The 10,762-nt window shown below is 35.5% G+C and overlaps 1 long non-coding RNA gene and 1 pseudogene across 1 annotated transcript; both read right to left on the bottom strand.

Moving 5' to 3' along the window:
* Window positions 1–1,864: 1,864 nt before the first annotated feature.
* Window positions 1,865–3,533, bottom strand: LOC149774492 (uncharacterized). Its single transcript, XR_016416822.1, has 3 exons — window positions 3,256–3,533; window positions 2,766–2,993; window positions 1,865–2,513 (listed from the first exon to the last, which is right to left on the bottom strand). It is a non-coding gene; the product is annotated as an uncharacterized LOC149774492 (long non-coding RNA).
* A 3,824-nt stretch (window positions 3,534–7,357) lies between these two features.
* LOC149774493 (5S ribosomal RNA) lies at window positions 7,358–7,476 on the bottom strand (annotated as a pseudogene).
* Window positions 7,477–10,762: the final 3,286 nt, after the last annotated feature.

The following is a 10,762-nucleotide window of genomic DNA, read 5'->3' on the forward strand; positions in this document are numbered from 1 at the left end:
CATGATAAGACCTCTTCAATATGAAACACACCAAAAGTTTATTTTGTATGATGGCGTGGTTTAGTTTTAGTGAGCTCAGGTCAGTGTCTCTGGAGTCAAATAGTCCCTATTAAACTCTAATTGTGTGGATCGATTGTGTGACGCCATGTGCAGAGAGAGAGAGAGAGAGAGAGAGAGAGAGAGAGAGAGAGAGAATATAAAAAGGTGCTGACTAAACGACATATTTGATAATTTACCTCTGAGTCAAACAAAATGTATCTGATTGTTTTCTTTCACATTATGTATACTTCAGCCAGCATGCACATTTATTACACATCGAGGAGAAACACTAAATTTGAGTATAGAAGCTTGTATTTTCAGCGTCGTGACTGCTGCCATGAACAGGAACTTACAAAATTATTTTTATTTCCTATTGGCTCAATCTTAACTTGTTGGATTTAACTCTAATGCAATTAATTGTATGAAATAAAATGGTATTATGTTTTGGTTACCATGTAGACTGTTCGTTATTATGCTTCTAACTCTATTTGAAAAAACTCAAATCAATGATGATATTTTCCAACATATTTCTTATCCAAATGTGCATGGCTCAGAGTTAAATAGGAGATAAAATATACAAGCTCAGATGAATTGCTAGAATCTCTTGTCCATCGTAAAAACCGTGCATAATATCTGCATGAAACCTTTTATTCAGTTTTCTTGGTTCCCGATCTACTTTGGCGAAATGTGTTATGAACGTTTATCAATATTACCCTCTGTGTTAAAATAGAAAATATATCATATATATTTGTCTATGTTTATATAAATGATTTAGATCCTGTTAGCTCTTCTTCATGCTATCTTCGGTCAGTAATTCGGAAGTGATATGTGCAAGCCGCCAGCACAACAGTGTGAATTTTTACCGTGTAAACGGGGACGCAGTTTTCCGACTGATACACACTAGGCTTTGAATCGAATGGGACGTGTGTATTATTGTGCATAGGATGATGTGAAAAAACACCCATAAAATGAAGACATGCTCAGATACGCTTATTTTAAGGTTTGTATCATTATATAAGGCCTTGGCATTCAATTGAAGCCGAAATTACAAAACGGGGACGTCCCTGTTTCGAGGTGTGTCCCCGGTCTATTGGTGTGTATTCACGATTATGACCCCGTTTCGCGCCTTTTACACACACACACACACACACACACACACACACACACACACACATGCTGCAATATCTTAAATAAAGAATCAGTCTTCTTTACCGTGTTCAGTATTTGATCTCTGGTATTACAAAGTGCTGAATAATATTCTTGGTCAGTGATATTATCTTGGGAATTAGTTAATTCAAACAAGGATATATCGGGTTATATTTCTGTGATTCATCGAAAGACTTGGCACATCATCACACTTCAGGCACTTGTTACGTTACATTTCGAGACTACACGCACATTTATGATGAGTTGTTTCTATGATAATGAATTTGTATGATTTCGATCAAAGCGGTTGTATCTCTCTTGACTCATCGGTATTTTTGTACAAGCTTGAATGAGCATGCAACACACAAGTTTAATAAAGAAATATAAAACAGCGATGTACGCCTTGCCACGTGTGTGTGTATGTCTATGTGATTCACTTTCAAAGGTAGCTTTAAATATTTCCAGTCATATCGCTACAATGCTTGCAATGTGGCAGTTTATAGTGATGTATAGCACTGGCGCATCATACCGAAGCCATGTAACATCATGTCCCACTAAGTCACATGATCCTGAAACCAGGCCAACCAGTCCAAACACTAACATCATAATGCTGAGCGACAAGCGATGCCATTTTTTAAAGTCTTTATTTTTATCATTAAACACACTCATATATGTAAATTACTACATTAAGCTGTTTTATTATGTCAATACATTAATCACATTGAATACATTGAAATTCATTGACAAAATGAAAAGAAATGCCTCATGAGTTGTTATTTTTGTACACAGCTGACCGTATTTACATGCATCATTGTTTTGTTCATTGTTATTAAACAAACTTCATAGTAAATTGTTGTCTGTTTCATTTTTTTGCCAATTTCCATAAATTGAATCACACATCTTGTTTAAATCGACACCTTCAATTTTCTCATTTTTTGTCAAATAAAAGCTTCGGAAGGATGGTGACAACTTACTAGATGTTGGCTCAGGTCCAAGAGAAACAAACCGACCACTGTACTCTTTAAAGGCACTCAGACCAACACAAGGTTCATCCAAACTAGCCAGTGCTTTCAGAAATCGATTCTGCTCTTCAGCGGTTGCTGGTTCTGGCATCTTTCTCATCTTTTTCTTAGATCTTTTTAGGGCCTCTTTGGCAGCAGTCTTATAAAATTGTATCTCAGCTATGTTTTTTGGGTTCTACTTTCTTCACAAAACATGCATTCCATTCACATGGGCGGTCTGTGCAAGTGCTCGATGTATATCCCAGTCGCACCGCAGTTTCTATTTTAAACAGTAATACACCAATGTGGGAACAAGTCTCTCCTAACCTATAATAAAGCAATAAAGTGTTTTGTTAACATTATGATATAATATACTTAATCTGGTGCAACTATAGTCTTAAAATATGCATATGTATAGGTTACAGATTTAGATTCTTTCTTTAAATTTATTGGGCTGTTTACAGAGTTCAGCATTTATCCCAGATTTTCCAGTATACAATGAAAAGAAATTGTTTGAGTAGGTGACAGTGTCCTTATTGTCTAAATTTATGTCATAGTAACTAAGTTACATGTACTTACCCAGCCATACAGTTACAATGTGCTGCAATAACAGGTCCTGATTTTTTTAATGCAACCCATGGGTGGTGGGGTTCTTCAGTCACTCTCCAAGAAGGCTTCACATCAGCTTTCAAAACATAATGTCCACTGTCAGTCTTCGTGTGGAAAACAGTCTGAACCCACCCTGACACAAAAAAATGTGTGCCTCTAGAGACCTATAGTTCTCCATTGCCTCAGCAGAATAAATACCTGTAAATGAAAATGATAAGTTGTTTTAAATTTGAATAATTATGTAAAAACAATTAGTTGAATCTATTAGATGAAAATGTAAAAGATACATAGACAATACCTTCTTTCTATTCTACAAATTCTTACACTACCAGCTTTGTCAACATGGGATTTACAAGCATCAATTTATTGTAGTTTACCGTTATTTGCAACATTTAATAATATTATTATTTACATTCAAAGAAATACCTTAATTCACCCGTCAAATAAAATAAATACATACGTGGATGTTTAATCAGGTAGTTATAAACATCGTGGTATTCAGTAGCTGGCCATTGTTTCGGGTCATTGATCCAGGTATCAGCGGGCACCTTATAAGGACAAATATCCATTGCAATCAACTTCAGTTTTACCGAGTACCTCTGTTGTGCGTCCAAAGCCAAATTGTCTTGATATTGGTAAGACATTTCAATTAAATTTAACAATTAATCTAATATAATAACTGAATTCTTCGAATTTCGATCTTTCACAAGCGTGTCCCCCAAACAAATATGGCGGACGAGTTGCTATGTTGAGCACGTGACTCGATGACGTCAGTCCGACTGCGAGACATTTTGTTAAGTCTTTTGCATGACTCGGCGGGGATTCAAACCCGCAACCTCCCGTATCCGACGTAGACGCTCTAATGACTTAGGCCACAGGATAGGCCCATAAAATAGCAACGTTACATTATATGTTAATGATATACGACGAGATGTAAAAAGATTTCATTGAAAACCCTCGTCTCCTTTTTAATGAAAAATGTATACAATGAGTGATAAATCATACATACAGCGTAGATAATATACATACATACATTACATCCCTGCCGACTGTGTTCGCAATAAAATCTAGTTCTATGCCTTCTGTGGCTATTTTTATTGTATATTAATGGATACATGTATTAATAATCCCCGTTTTCTACATGAATTTAATATGGTACTCAATTTTATCGCAATCATTTTTTTTTCCGTTCCCAAAACCCCTCTCATGTTATAACGACAAAATACGCAGAAATCTGGAGTGAGAGAGAAAAAGAATTTGTACTGGATGAAAACATTGAAATAGACTTACGTTAAGTAGCCTCCAACAATATGGTTCGTTGTAAGTGTATGTGTACACTTGCCTTGGGATCTATTTACAATGTTTATGTAATAAATGATACAGAGTTGCAAAACGTGTCGCCTGCCTCGGTTACGTGGTAAATATAATGTTATGTATTTGTAAAAAAAATTTGTTTTGTTTCCTAAACCTATTTTAATGTTCTGAAAATAGATTATTATTAATGAAATATCCAAAGCCCATCAACCTCTCTCTCTCTCTCTCTCTCTCTCTCTCTCGCATCGTAACAAGGGAGATACAGTTGAAATCCGTAAAAACGGACCATCGTATCGATTTAATAAAAGATGTATACAACATATGTGTTCGATCCTTGATACACCGTGAATACTTCATATATATATATATATATATATATATATATATATATATATATATATATATATATATATATATATATATGTGTGTGTGTGTGTGTGTGTGTGTGTGTGTGTGCACGCACGCACGCACACATGCACGCCGGTTCATGTAATGAAAATCTTTAGAAAACTCAGCAGAATATCACTTATGTTTAATATTTATTCCTTACTTCTTGAAGTGCTCTCGCATCGTCTTAATGATCTTCAGGTAATACATTACTCACTCTATAATAAGGGTAAGTAAGGGATGTGTGTACATATCTGTCTGTGTGGTGAATCCCTGAGGCTAGCTTGTCGATTTTAAGAGAACACAAAAAAATATGTTAGGCGATTTTCTTTATTCGCTGAATCAGGATAATTCACATCTCTCTCTCTCTCTCTCTCTCTCTCTCTCTCTCTCTCGAGCATCTTAGCATGATATGGGCGAAAATCCATGAAAAGCGACTTTTGTTGCCATTTAACGAAAGATGGATACATTATGTGTGTTCGATCATTGATACACCGTATATACTTTATATATATATATATATATATATATATATATATATATATATATATATATATATATATATATATATATATGGGGGTGGGGGTGTGCGTGTGCGTGTGTGTGTGAATTTAATTTGGTACTCAATTTTATCGTCTTCATTTCTTTTTTCCGTTCCCAAAACCGCTCTGATGTTTCAAGGACAAAACACGCATGAATCTGGTGTGAGAGAGAAAAAGAATTTGTACTGGATGAAAACCTTGAAATAGAACTTATATCAAGTGCCTCCAACAATATGGTTCGTTCGTAAGGGTATGGGTGCACTTTCCTTGGGATTTATTTGCAATGTTTATGTATTAAATGATACAAAGTTCCAAACAGTGTCGCCTATCTCGGTTACGTGGTATAACATACAGTGATGTATTTAATCTTTTGTTTTTCTTTCTCAAAACTATTTTAATGGTCTGAAAATCGATTATTATTAATGAAATATGAATCTTAAAACTATTTTAATGATCTGAAAATCGATTATTATTAATGAAATATGATAATGTCAAATTCCCACCCACCTATCACTCTCTCTCTCTCTCTCTCTCTCTCTCTCTCTCTCTCTCTCTCTCAAGAGCATCGAAGCATGTTCGGGCCAAAAATCATGAAAAGCGAAACTCGTTTCCGTTTAATGAAAGATGTATTATACATCATGTGTGTTCGATCATTGATAATCCGTGAATACTTTATATATATATATATATATATATATATATATATATATATATATATATATATATATATATATATATATATATATATATATATATAGATGTGTGTGTTTATGTGTGTGTTCGTGTACGTGTGCGCTTGTGCCTCTGTGTGTGTGTATATGTGTGTTTATGTGCGTGTGCTTGTATGTGTGTGTGTGTGTGTGTGTGTGTGTGTGTGATAAAGCAAGAAGAAAAAGGAAGTACAGTAAAGAACATATATAAAAGGGTCAATTGAAACAGCGCCTCATCGTGGTGTGGCCACCACGGTGCATAGGGGTAAATAAAAATACAAGTATTCCATTACTTTTCACTTCATTTGATATGCATCCATATGACACAGAATGCTCTCGGTGAGTACAGGGAATCAGATGAACGTATGATAGCTTGTTCGTCACTGTGCGGGACTAGGTATAAAACATTTATTGTATTTTTAATTTTCAATTTTTGGGTCATTTATGTAGAAATTAAATGATTTCAGTTCCAGTGAGTACAACATTTCAACTGTAAAACATAATTTGTTGTCTTTATGCGTTTTCAAGACTCTTGGGCTGATTAGTCACACATCTCTTCAACATTTCCGATGTACAAATGTTTGTGTGCAGTATAATATTAGTAACTAAATTGTATACTGATTAAAAGTTCTAATCCAAAAGAAGCGAAACTGCCCTCAGATACTCATATTTGTCACTCATCCATTTTCTGACCCATGCCTATGTTGCTTAAGGGGAGATTTCCACGTTGAAATTGACTTAAAATGCAGATTTAGGACATTAATGTTGTGTTGTTATTATTATTATTATTATTTCTCTTTCTCTCCTATCATTTGGTTAAAATAAGGGACACCGGCCTATAAGCTAACTTTTAAAATTGGATTATATCAGATTTGTAAAGGATATCTTCATGCAGCTTGGATAAGTTAATGGTGTGGAAATACAGAAAGTGGAAGCAGGGAATATCTATTCAAACTTACAGTAACCAAAACAGAATTTTACAACCCAATTTATTTTGCCAATGGCCCATATTTGAAGTATTCGCTACGGGATGCCAAGTTTCCCACTGGCAGACTGAGGACCTGCTGTAAAGGAAATCAATCAATCTATAAATTAATATATAAAAAAATTCTCACAATTCATACATTCCATATTTATCAATCAACTGGTGAACAAGAAATACCACAAATAAGTATCCAAAATGAAAGACATCGATCGCATATTTTTCAACTCTTCGCTAGAGGCTACACCAGGAATGTATGAGAAGAAACTTGAAGTATTTCGACGTCAAAGGAGGCAGCTTGTTGTGGTTGTAAAAGTAGAGGAAACTATAGAAATTGAACCGAATTTGTTAATAAGAATTACTGGTCACCTATGATCGCATAAGACAGTACTAAGGATCGAAACCAAGAGCAGAGAAGTGCGAAGCAACGTTTGCGATATTCAGGTCCTATACTTGATTTTTCTAGCATCAGAATTATTGAAGAAAGTTAAGGAAAAAGAGATAATGAAAGTCGAGAAATTGCTCTATTTATTATTTATATTGAAGAAAGTAAATTTAGTTACAATAAAAGAAAGAAAAAAAACCACTTCAACTGTTTTTAGTTATAAAATAAGAAAAAAAAAATAGAGCCTACAGCACCCGGTATTCCCAGGCGGTCAACCATCCAGGTACTAACCTGTCCCAACATTGCTTAACTTCGGTGATCGGACGAGAACATGTGTTTTCAACATGGTATGGCCGTAGACACTAGAACGTCCAAATTCGAGACTAATATAGGTTGTCTCTTCGTCGTTACATACACTATACACATACATATAATAGATACACACATGGATATATATATGTGTATATATATATATATATATATATATATATATATATATATATATATATATATATATATATATATATATAGAGAGAGAGAGAGAGAGAGAGAGAGAGAGAGAGAGAGAGGAGAGCTCTGCCTAAGACAATACATACCTGCAGTTTCAATCTGTAAAGAAGCAAGGGTCTATTTGATCGCCGATGTCACTGACATGTAGGTTGCGATATTTGTGCAGTCATTTGAATAGTAATGCAATGGCGAGTTCCGTGTCAAATTTCATCAAGGTTATCGTTTCCTGTCGTCAGTCAGTTTCATTAACTACAAATAATGTTATACTCGCAATTATTTCTTAGAAAATAAATCATATTTCTCTCGATTTCATACAGGCATATCTCGATGAAAGGTCGGTCAAGTTTGCATGGCAGGCTAGTAAGCACAGGGGCTCGCATCGTTGCTTACAATTTAACTGACAGTCATACATTTTATAGTATATGTATGTCTGATAGTTTAATTGTAAGCAATGATACGAGCCCTGTGGCTAGTAAGCAGCTACCCTATGCCGATACCGCATGGTGTCGGCGATTTCCAACGTTTTGATAAGCAAAACAAATATGTTCATAAACCCTAATACAAATGTCAAATATCAAAAATCGCTATTTTGGGACTATTATGAATTCATTCAAGGACATTCTGAATTACACACACACACACACACACACACACACACACACACACACATATATATATATATATATATATATATATATATATATATATATATATATATATATATATATATATATATACACATATGACAGAAATAGTATTTTCAATCTTTCAACTTTGTTCTGATTTTCTGGTTTAATACTAAAAGTAAGTTTAAATATATATATAAGGAATTTGCAAATTGTATAAAAGTCAGCTTGCCTAGCAAGTAGTAGGCCAATATGATACAATGTAGAATTTAAGAAAATGTCATTATATATATTGATGTTGTTGTTGTTGTTGTTGTTGTAGGGTTTAACGCCATTTTTCAGCACATGATAGGCTATACATGGCGGCCAGTATTAATGGTGGAGGAAGAACCGGGGAAAACCAACGGAAAGAACCACCGACCCACGAGAAGCTACTGGTAAGCTTTCTCACATACCCACATTGGCTGATTCCGAGACTCGAATCCACGCAGACGGAGGTGAGATGGCAGTGATCCGTAACGGAGAGCGCTTTCGACCACTCGGTCACTCGGGGCCCACTATATGTATTGAAACGTTTGTTTCCTTTGTATATGTTGATACCTAAAAACCATATCCCAATAATTAAAATTATCCAAGACTATATGTAAATAATACATGTATGTATGTATGTATGTATGTATGTATGTATGTATGTATGTATGTATGTATGTATGTATGCATGTATGGATGGATGGATGGATGGCTGTATATCACAAAAGACACACACATATCTTAAAACACTCTCAGCCACCCATGATATATATGATCCGTTTTTACGAGATAAACTTTGTAAAATTCAGAATGGTATAATTATCGAGTACGATCAGTAGAGTTTTTTTTCCCTTGTTTGCAATTGTCATAGGATAACGCGTTAAAAAAAAATTACATAGGAGTACGATTATTGTTCATAGTTGATAAAGTTATGTGAGCTTCGTTGCATACTCTCTCTCTCTCTCTCTCTCTCTCTCTCGTGTGTGTATGTGTGTGTGTGTGGGTGTGGTCTGGATTTTTCACGTAGCTTTAACAATGTTTCTCTCATATCGCTACGATGTCGGCAGTGTGGCAGTTTATAGTGATATCTAGCACTGGGGCATCATGCCACATACATGTAGCATGAGTTCCCACCCAGACACATTATCCAAACACCAGGACGACTAGTCCTAGCACCAGTCTCTTAATGCCGAGTGCCAAGCGAGGCAGATATTAGTACCAATTTTTGAAGTCTTTGGTATGACTCGCGGTTCAAACCCGCGATCTCCTGCATCCGAGGCAGACGCTCTAATCACTGGGCAAACGGAGCATTGACCTCTAGTTAAGACAAATAATAATCGATGGTTTTTCGTAGATTTGTCTCTATAGGGTATAGTAACGGTGGTCGAAATTTTCATTAGAACACTTTTCCTTCGAATTGATTGAATGAATGTATAATAGATGGTCTTTAGTTTTTACATAACTTAAGGGGGCCCCGATTGGCCGAGTGGTCTAAAGCGCTCTCCGTTACGGATCACTGCCATCTCACCTCTGTCTGCGTGGGTTCGAGTCTCAGATTCGACCAATGTGTGTATGTGAGAAAGTTTGCCAGTAGCTTCTCGTGGGTCGGTGGTTCTTTCCGTGGGTTTTCTCGGGTTCTTCCTCCACCATTAATACTGGCCGCCATGCATAGCATATCGTATGCTGAAAAATGGCGTTAAACCCCACAACAACAAGAACAACAACATAACTTAAGTATTTTTCCCTGTTCTTTGATGAGCGTCCCAATGTTTACAGTTATTCGGAATCAATGAACAGCAGTAGTTAAGTGGGATACATTAGGGACAATGGGACTTAGCATTAAAAAGACCCCTGGGACACTTTAGGGACAATGGAAATTTAACATGGAGAAAAATCGTGGGTCACTTTAGGGACAATGGGAATTTAACATAGAGTTTGGTTCTGTCTAGGGACAAGGGAAATTAACATGGGGAATGGGGAATAGAGTTTGGGCTTTTGGGATCTTTTTTTTTTTGTTTAAAAAGTTTTTTTTAAATTTAAATTTAAATTTAAATTTAGAAAAGGGGTAGGCAATGGAAAGGCTATCTCTTTTCGAGAAATATGGCTGGCCCTGAAAAGGGCCTTTGGGTTTTCTTCTGCTTCTAGTTTCTTCTTTTTCTCCACCAAGTTCTTATTTTATCTCCAACACTCTTTCTCTTCTTTTCTTTCTTTTTTTTTCTCCTGCTCTTCTTTCTTCTTCTCTTCCTCCTCTTCTTTCTTCCTCTTCTCATTTTCTTCTTCTTTTTCAATCTTTTCGTTCCATTTGCTTATTCTTATTCTTTCCTCTTCATCCTCCTTCTCCTCCTTTATCTCTTTCATGACACCACTAATCTTGTCCTTTACCTTTTTTAAGTTATTAATTTCCATCTTTACACGATGGGGACTATAGGAATAATGGTCTTCAACCAGTCTTATCAACATCTGCTCCATCATTCCTAAGTT

This window comes from Sinohyriopsis cumingii, unplaced genomic scaffold (assembly GCF_028554795.1).
Source record: "Sinohyriopsis cumingii isolate HCF-2022 unplaced genomic scaffold, ASM2855479v2 utg000229l, whole genome shotgun sequence".
In the NCBI taxonomy this organism is placed as follows: domain Eukaryota; kingdom Metazoa; phylum Mollusca; class Bivalvia; order Unionida; family Unionidae; genus Sinohyriopsis; species Sinohyriopsis cumingii.